General features: G+C 39.8%; 1 long non-coding RNA gene across 2 annotated transcripts; it reads left to right on the forward strand.

Moving 5' to 3' along the window:
• Positions 1–557: 557 nt before the first annotated feature.
• Positions 558–4,713, forward strand: LOC123130562 (uncharacterized). 2 transcript variants are annotated; one of them, XR_006463873.1, is made up of 4 exons: positions 558–2,479; positions 2,874–2,984; positions 3,159–3,422; positions 4,263–4,713. It is a non-coding gene; the product is annotated as an uncharacterized lncRNA (long non-coding RNA). The 2 variants fall into 2 exon arrangements; XR_006463872.1 differs by having other exon boundaries at positions 558–2,984; positions 4,263–4,712.
• Positions 4,714–6,632: the final 1,919 nt, after the last annotated feature.

The following is a 6,632-nucleotide window of genomic DNA, read 5'->3' on the forward strand; positions in this document are numbered from 1 at the left end:
CGGCGCGGGGTGTTTGGTGTGGTGTTCGTGCAGGGAGCAGGGTGGATTAGATCATGGGTGGGTGGGTGGGCGTTGGTTTGTTTTTCTTTTTCATGCAGCTCGGTTCAGTTCGCTGGTGCGTTTCGCTTCGCCGGGTGAAAGTGTTGTTAGGCTGGTCATAGTGGGAGTAATATAGGTAGTAACATAGATGCCACATAAGCAAAATTGGTGATGTGGCAAGTAGTTAATGAAGAGAGAGGCAAATAGAGTAACATAATATGTTACCATCATATAGCGGTTTCCAATGCATAATGAGTCTACAAAGTAATAAATGAAGGCAACTATGTTACCACACCTATGACACTACCCACTATGAAGGTAGTAACATAGACTAGTCTAAGTTACTCTCCACTATGACCAGCCTTAGAATAAGGTCCTAAGTGCGTTGTTAGAATAGACCCACCCTTTCTATATATATATAGGGCTGGGCTATTATGTTACCCGTAACGGAATAATATTCTGTTCGCCCCGGCGCTATATAGACACGCGTGACACAATTTCAATTCCACGGTGTGGTTGAAAAAGAGAAAAAGCCACCGCCGCCGCTTCCTTCCCCCACGTTGGCGGCCTCTCTCTACCGTGCGCCGCCCTCCTCCTTCCCCGACGCCGGCCGCCTCCCTGCACCACGCGCCGCCATCCTCCTTCCCCGCCGCCCCCTCCTCCTTCCTCGGTGCCGGCAGTCTCCCTCCACTACGCGTCGCTCCTCCTTTCCCGGCGCAGGCCGCCTCCCTCCCCCACCGCACCGGCGACCCGGGCACCCGGTCCCCCACCGCGCCGTCGACCCGGCCACACGGTCCCCCACCGCGCCGCTGACCCGGCCACCCAGTCACCCGAAGTGCTGCCACACGGCCCCCATCGCGCCGCCACCCCGGCCACCCGACCCCTCATCGCGCTGCCGCCCCGGCAACCAGATCCCTACTGCGCCTCGCTACCCCGGCCACCCAGCCCAGCGTCGCTCCACATTATCTCCGTGATCCTGGATGTTCTTCTGCAGTCCTACTGTGACATCCGCCGCGGGCCACTACTACAGCAAATATCCGAGTGAGTTGCAGTACAACTTGAGCTAGATGAGAGGGTGATAAATTTAAGAAGAATCAGGGACGTATGCGTGTTGTGCCATTGATCTTTCTTTGAACAATGATTCTCTGCCATGGACGGATGCCTTCTTTGTAGATAAGGGCATATGACACTCTATGCTCTGAAGGTGCTTGTTGATATGCCAATGAGAACATATACATTTTTCTGCAGGTTTTCTTGTTGATTTATGAGGGTACCACAAGTTCTATTTTTATAGAAGTTGAACTAAAGGATATGAAGTTTGATGGATGTGGAGGTTCTTTTGACCTTGAATTTTATAAGAGTTCAGCTTTTACTTGATTTTCAGTTCAAAATTTGCATTCTTTTCACTACATCAACTTTAACGTGTAGAACATCAAGGAAATCTTGAAAATTATATGTGCACTCTATGTCTTTTTCTTATGCTTACAAGTATTCTGCACTCATACTATTATGCATACGTTCAGGTCACGTGTGGAGTTTCAGATATAGGCAATTGAATTAGAGCACCATGCTCTCACCCATGTAATTTGTAGGGAAAACATAATAAGTTCTAAGAAAATAAATATAGAAGTTCATATTTCGAAACAAATGAAGTATTTGGGAACTAAATGAAGTGTTTCAAAGTACAAAACTTCTATTTAGGTTTCTTTTGTGTACTTCTAATGTTACTGTGCATGAACTTGTCGTTATTTTTACACGTTTTTCATGATTATGGTCATTTCGACCATGAAAAATTATGTTTGCTTTTTTCCGTTCATCTTACATGTCGAAGGAGCTCCCTTCAGTTCAATGGATTCAACAAAATAATCCATGCTGCCTACTAGAACTTGTGTGTGTGTTGTGGCGTGTGTGCTGGTGCATGCCTGGTGGCTGATGCGGCGTGCGAGCATGTACATAAATTGAACTGAATGATCTCCAGTAAGTGAACTCAATGATCTCCTGTATCTGAACGACCGGGGAGATGCATCATGTACAAAAAAATGGTAGGATCTTGAGGTGTTGCTGCTACTTCTTTCTTCTCATGCCCTACTATTGCTCCATTCGATTACATGCTACTTATATGAAAATAATTGATGGTCTAGGTACTTTTTGAAATGCTTATGACAACCAATTTTTGTTGTTTGGTATTTTTGCTGTTCAAGAAAAATACGAAATCCTTTTACTGCCCTCTTTCTTGTCTCACTCATTCATAGTATTATATGTACACAAACCCATGTCATCTTGAACTTGTTGTTATTATTACCGGTGCCAAAAACTAGTGTCTTGTTTTGCTAATGTCGATCCCACAGTCACTGCCGTCTGCGCCCCACATCCCCGTGCCACCCGTCGAAGGCTCTTGCTACGCAGAGATCCAACGAAGATATGTTTTGGTTAATTTTTGGTCAGTTAATATTTCGGTGACGTGCTCAGTTCAGTTTATTAATTTACTTCAGTGCAATTTCTTATTTTTGGTTCAATTCAAATTCTTATTTCAGTTTAGTTATGTATAGCAAGAAGAATATCTTGCTGTAACTTGTCTCGGTTTTATTAGTGTCTTACTTTCCTACAAAAGCGAAAGCATAATGTTGTTTCATGTCATAAGGTTTTCTCTGAAACATACGGGGCCTAAGATAATGAAGCAATATAAACTCTACTGTCTCATCAAGATCTTATCATGATACTTATTTGAACAATTCATCCATTTTCTTGGGATTGAACCTACCGGTTCCACTGCTCAAATTTATTGAGCTTCTGACTTCAAATTCTGAACATCTTATGTTACTTGTGCATACAAGGGGGAAACTGATTCTGAACATCTACCAAGGCTCCTTGCTGGATATCGGCGCTAGAGGGGAACGGACACCATCGTTGCCCCGTGCCCATAGACTTCTCTTCTACAATGCAAGGTTCATTTTCCTCTTAAACATTTGCACGAAAAAGAATAGAGCTACTCCGTACACATTGTGCGTCGGTGTCAGAACATGTTATACTAATTAGTAAGTTCAGGAACTATGTTCCAAACTGACCTAAGACAAGGAGAGAGGGATATACTGACAGAGTGTTGTGTTGTGTGCTGTTAGTTCAGAAAAGTTCAGGGAAAAAAGCAGATACTCGTCATCGGTTATGAAGTAGATAGAGTACATAAGATGGCTACCATGGTCTATGAAGTACAGGCAAAAAGGTGCCACCCGCCGTCGGCACTCTCTTGTCGTGACGTACAGGCCAAGCAACGTGACTACATGAGAAGGGTCAGCATTAGCGGGAGCAGGGTATGGATGAGGAAGGAGCATCAGTATCTTCACTACTGCTACTGATTCGTCTCCATCCCTCTCTCACATGTGAAGGTGAGCTTCATAATAGTTTAGCTAGACCTATTCGCCTTCCTTTTTCTGAATTTTGTTGGGAGCTAGTAGTACCTAAAAGGAGAAAGCTGGCAACTCCGTTTACCTAAACATGTATAGCACGTGTCATGCTACAGAAATTTGTTGGAACCGGATGAGACTTTTGCCGCTCCCCTTGTATTCCTTAATATAGTCAGTTCACGTTTTAAAATCCTGTAAGGCTAGATATATTACCTAAAAAGGTTTAAAAGTATAAATTCTGTAAGTTCAGTGTGTACGCGCCTAAAATTCTGAGCTTCTTGTCCAGTTATACTAGTACTAATGAATATCGAGTTGATTGAAAAATGTAGTTGATTCCTGAGACCCTTGCTAGTCCTTCTATATAAAGAAAAAAATCATCGTGAGAAGAGAAAAATGTTGCTCTAGTTAGTTCCTCTTGCAGCTATATCATGTACAAGCTCTTGTAGATACAACATGTATAGGCTCTCGTTATTATATGCCTAGATTAGCACTTATCATTTATGTAACTAAATTATGTGTAATTTCTTCCTGTTCAAGCATGTTTATATGCCTAGCTATCCCATGTGCTTGTGGTTGTTTTTTCTTGAATATATATTTACGGTCCAGGCCTCCCTCCATCTCGCACCGCCCAGCGGCCTCACCCCATCTAGCAAAATGGTTTATGCCAGAATCTAGATGATATTTAATGTAGATACCATAGTTTCACCCTATTTTTGGTTCTTATTATTCTTGCATACCTCTTTAAAAGAATGTTCCTTAAATGTTTGTGAAAGTTGCTTGTAGGTATTCATGTGGAATTTAAAATAATGACTGTTCTTGTAGGATGTTTGAAGATTATCGTGGAGCAAGTTCAAGAGATTAGTTTCGTGAAAATAAATGTGATATTTTGGGATTTCGCATGATCCATAGCCATCGGTGGCAACAGGCGAGCAGTTCGAGGCCTCCTGCATGAGTCGTCCATCATCTTCTATGCGTGAGCTTGTTGTCTCTACACATCTAGCATCAGAGTATCTCCTCCCCTTCCGCACACACATGTCAGGCGGTTGAGCTACTATTGTTTGTGATTACTGGTCGTGACTCTTACGTTGTCATTGGACAAGAATTTTTTTCTGTAACTCTGTATTTGCAGGACATTTAGCAAAATATTGTTGTGTTCTAAGTATTCTAATGTAGGCGAAAATGGTGAACATTTAAACACCAGCCCGAATTAAATGAAACTGGGAAGTTTTACTTTCAGTAAATGGGTGAACCTAGATGCAACAAAGCTCTGCTATTAGCTGTGGGGATTATCAGTTCATGTGTATTGTGTTCTTTTTGTCGGTTAATGTATTTTCTGGTTTGTCAGGTCATGTGCAAGTTTGTTATTAGTTCATGTATATGTGTATTGGTGATCACTCCTATTGCTGCTAGCTATCGATTAGACTATGGTATTACTGCGTCTGCTTCATGTAATTAGCCCCTTTGTTGGGTGAATCTCCTACTACTTGCTAGCTTTGGAATTGTAAAAACATACTAAGTTCACAATTTAAAAAGTTGTAAGTTTAACACGATGTCTCAGATAAGTTTTAGGAAAAAGGTCAAACACACAATATTTTGCTTAAAAAATGTCGTTCAGTTCAAATGGTAAAAGTTCAAGTCATGGAATGGGAGAAGTCTAGAACAATGTTGAAAAAAAATGTTAGAGTTGAAAAACAATAAACACACAATATTTTGTTTAAAACAAATGTCGTTCAGTTCAACGATATAAAATCATGCAAGTTTAGGGGCGATGATGTCGTAAACCGTTGAAAAGTTATGAGGAAAATTATACCGAAAAAATAAAGTGTAGTATGTGAAAACACGCTCAGTACAGAACCATACGGGCATCCGTTCAAGTACTCTTTTTTCGAAACCATTCAAAACTACTGTAAAATATACCTCAGTACAAACACATATATGGATCAGTACAAACACATCAAAAAAAATTTGTCAGATGAAAGAAAAAATGGTTTAATTAAAAATATTGATCAGTATGAGTTAAAAACGATGGTCCATTCGAAATAAAAAAATGATAGAAATTCAAATTGTAAAAGATCAAGCAAAAAGAAACCCCATGCAATTCAAATGGTAAAAATACAAGTCGTAAAATTAAAGAAGTTCAGAACATCGTTGTAAAAAAATGTTGAGTTAAAAGAAAACATGCAAAACATTTTCTTTTCTAAAAGAATAGCATTCAGTTCAACAATATAAACCATGCAAGTCCGGGGACGATAATATAGTAAAGCGTTGAAAAGTTACGAGCAAAACTCTAACCAAAAAACATAGTAAAGTCAAGTCTGTGAAAGCACACGTTCAGCACAAACCCATACGGAGATCAGTTCGAGTACTATGTTTCCAAAACAGAAAAAATAGCACAACCGATATCACGGTATTCAAAACTACTACATGAAAAATACCTCAGTACAAACACAGACATAGATCAGTACAAGTACTCTGTTTTTTAGATAGGAAAAAACAACACGAGGGGTTTTACCTTATTCAAAATTACTCTTAAATGGTTGCGAAGTACAGAAAACTTTCAACATGATTAAGTTTCGCATTTTTGATAGCTACCCAACGGTATATTATTTGCTCCATTTCGACAAACTTTTTTAAAAAATCGCGTTCGAAATCAAATTTGACCATATTTGAATTTGAGTTTAAACCGTAAGGAATTAGAAAAACATCTCTATACAAAAAGTTACACATTTTCCATAGATTTCCAACGCCGTATCATTTACGTCAATCCGAGAATCCGTTTGCAAAAAAACATGAAAATACGTTTCGCCCAAAATTTCACCATTTTCCAAATTACTTTTAAATCGTATAGAATTTCAAAAAACATTAGATATATGGAAGAAGTGGATTTTCATCATCTTTCCAACGCCATGTTATTTTCTCAATTCCGACAAACCGTTTGAAATTTATGTCCAAAATATGATTCGCGTTTTCGATTTTGAAAAAAATAGTTTTTTCAAAACTGCTCTTGAGCCATGATGATTTTACAAAAAATTCCTATATATTTGTAATGTAGATGTCAAGAGCTTTCCAACGATATATTACACACCCCATTCTGAAGAAAAGACGATCAGTTCGACAAGATGAAAATCATTAGTACAATCGCCTGAAACCATCAGTTCAAATAGGGTAACCGAATAATATTCTGTTACGCGA

This window comes from Triticum aestivum, chromosome 6A (assembly GCF_018294505.1).
Source record: "Triticum aestivum cultivar Chinese Spring chromosome 6A, IWGSC CS RefSeq v2.1, whole genome shotgun sequence".
Lineage (NCBI taxonomy): Eukaryota > Viridiplantae > Streptophyta > Magnoliopsida > Poales > Poaceae > Triticum > Triticum aestivum.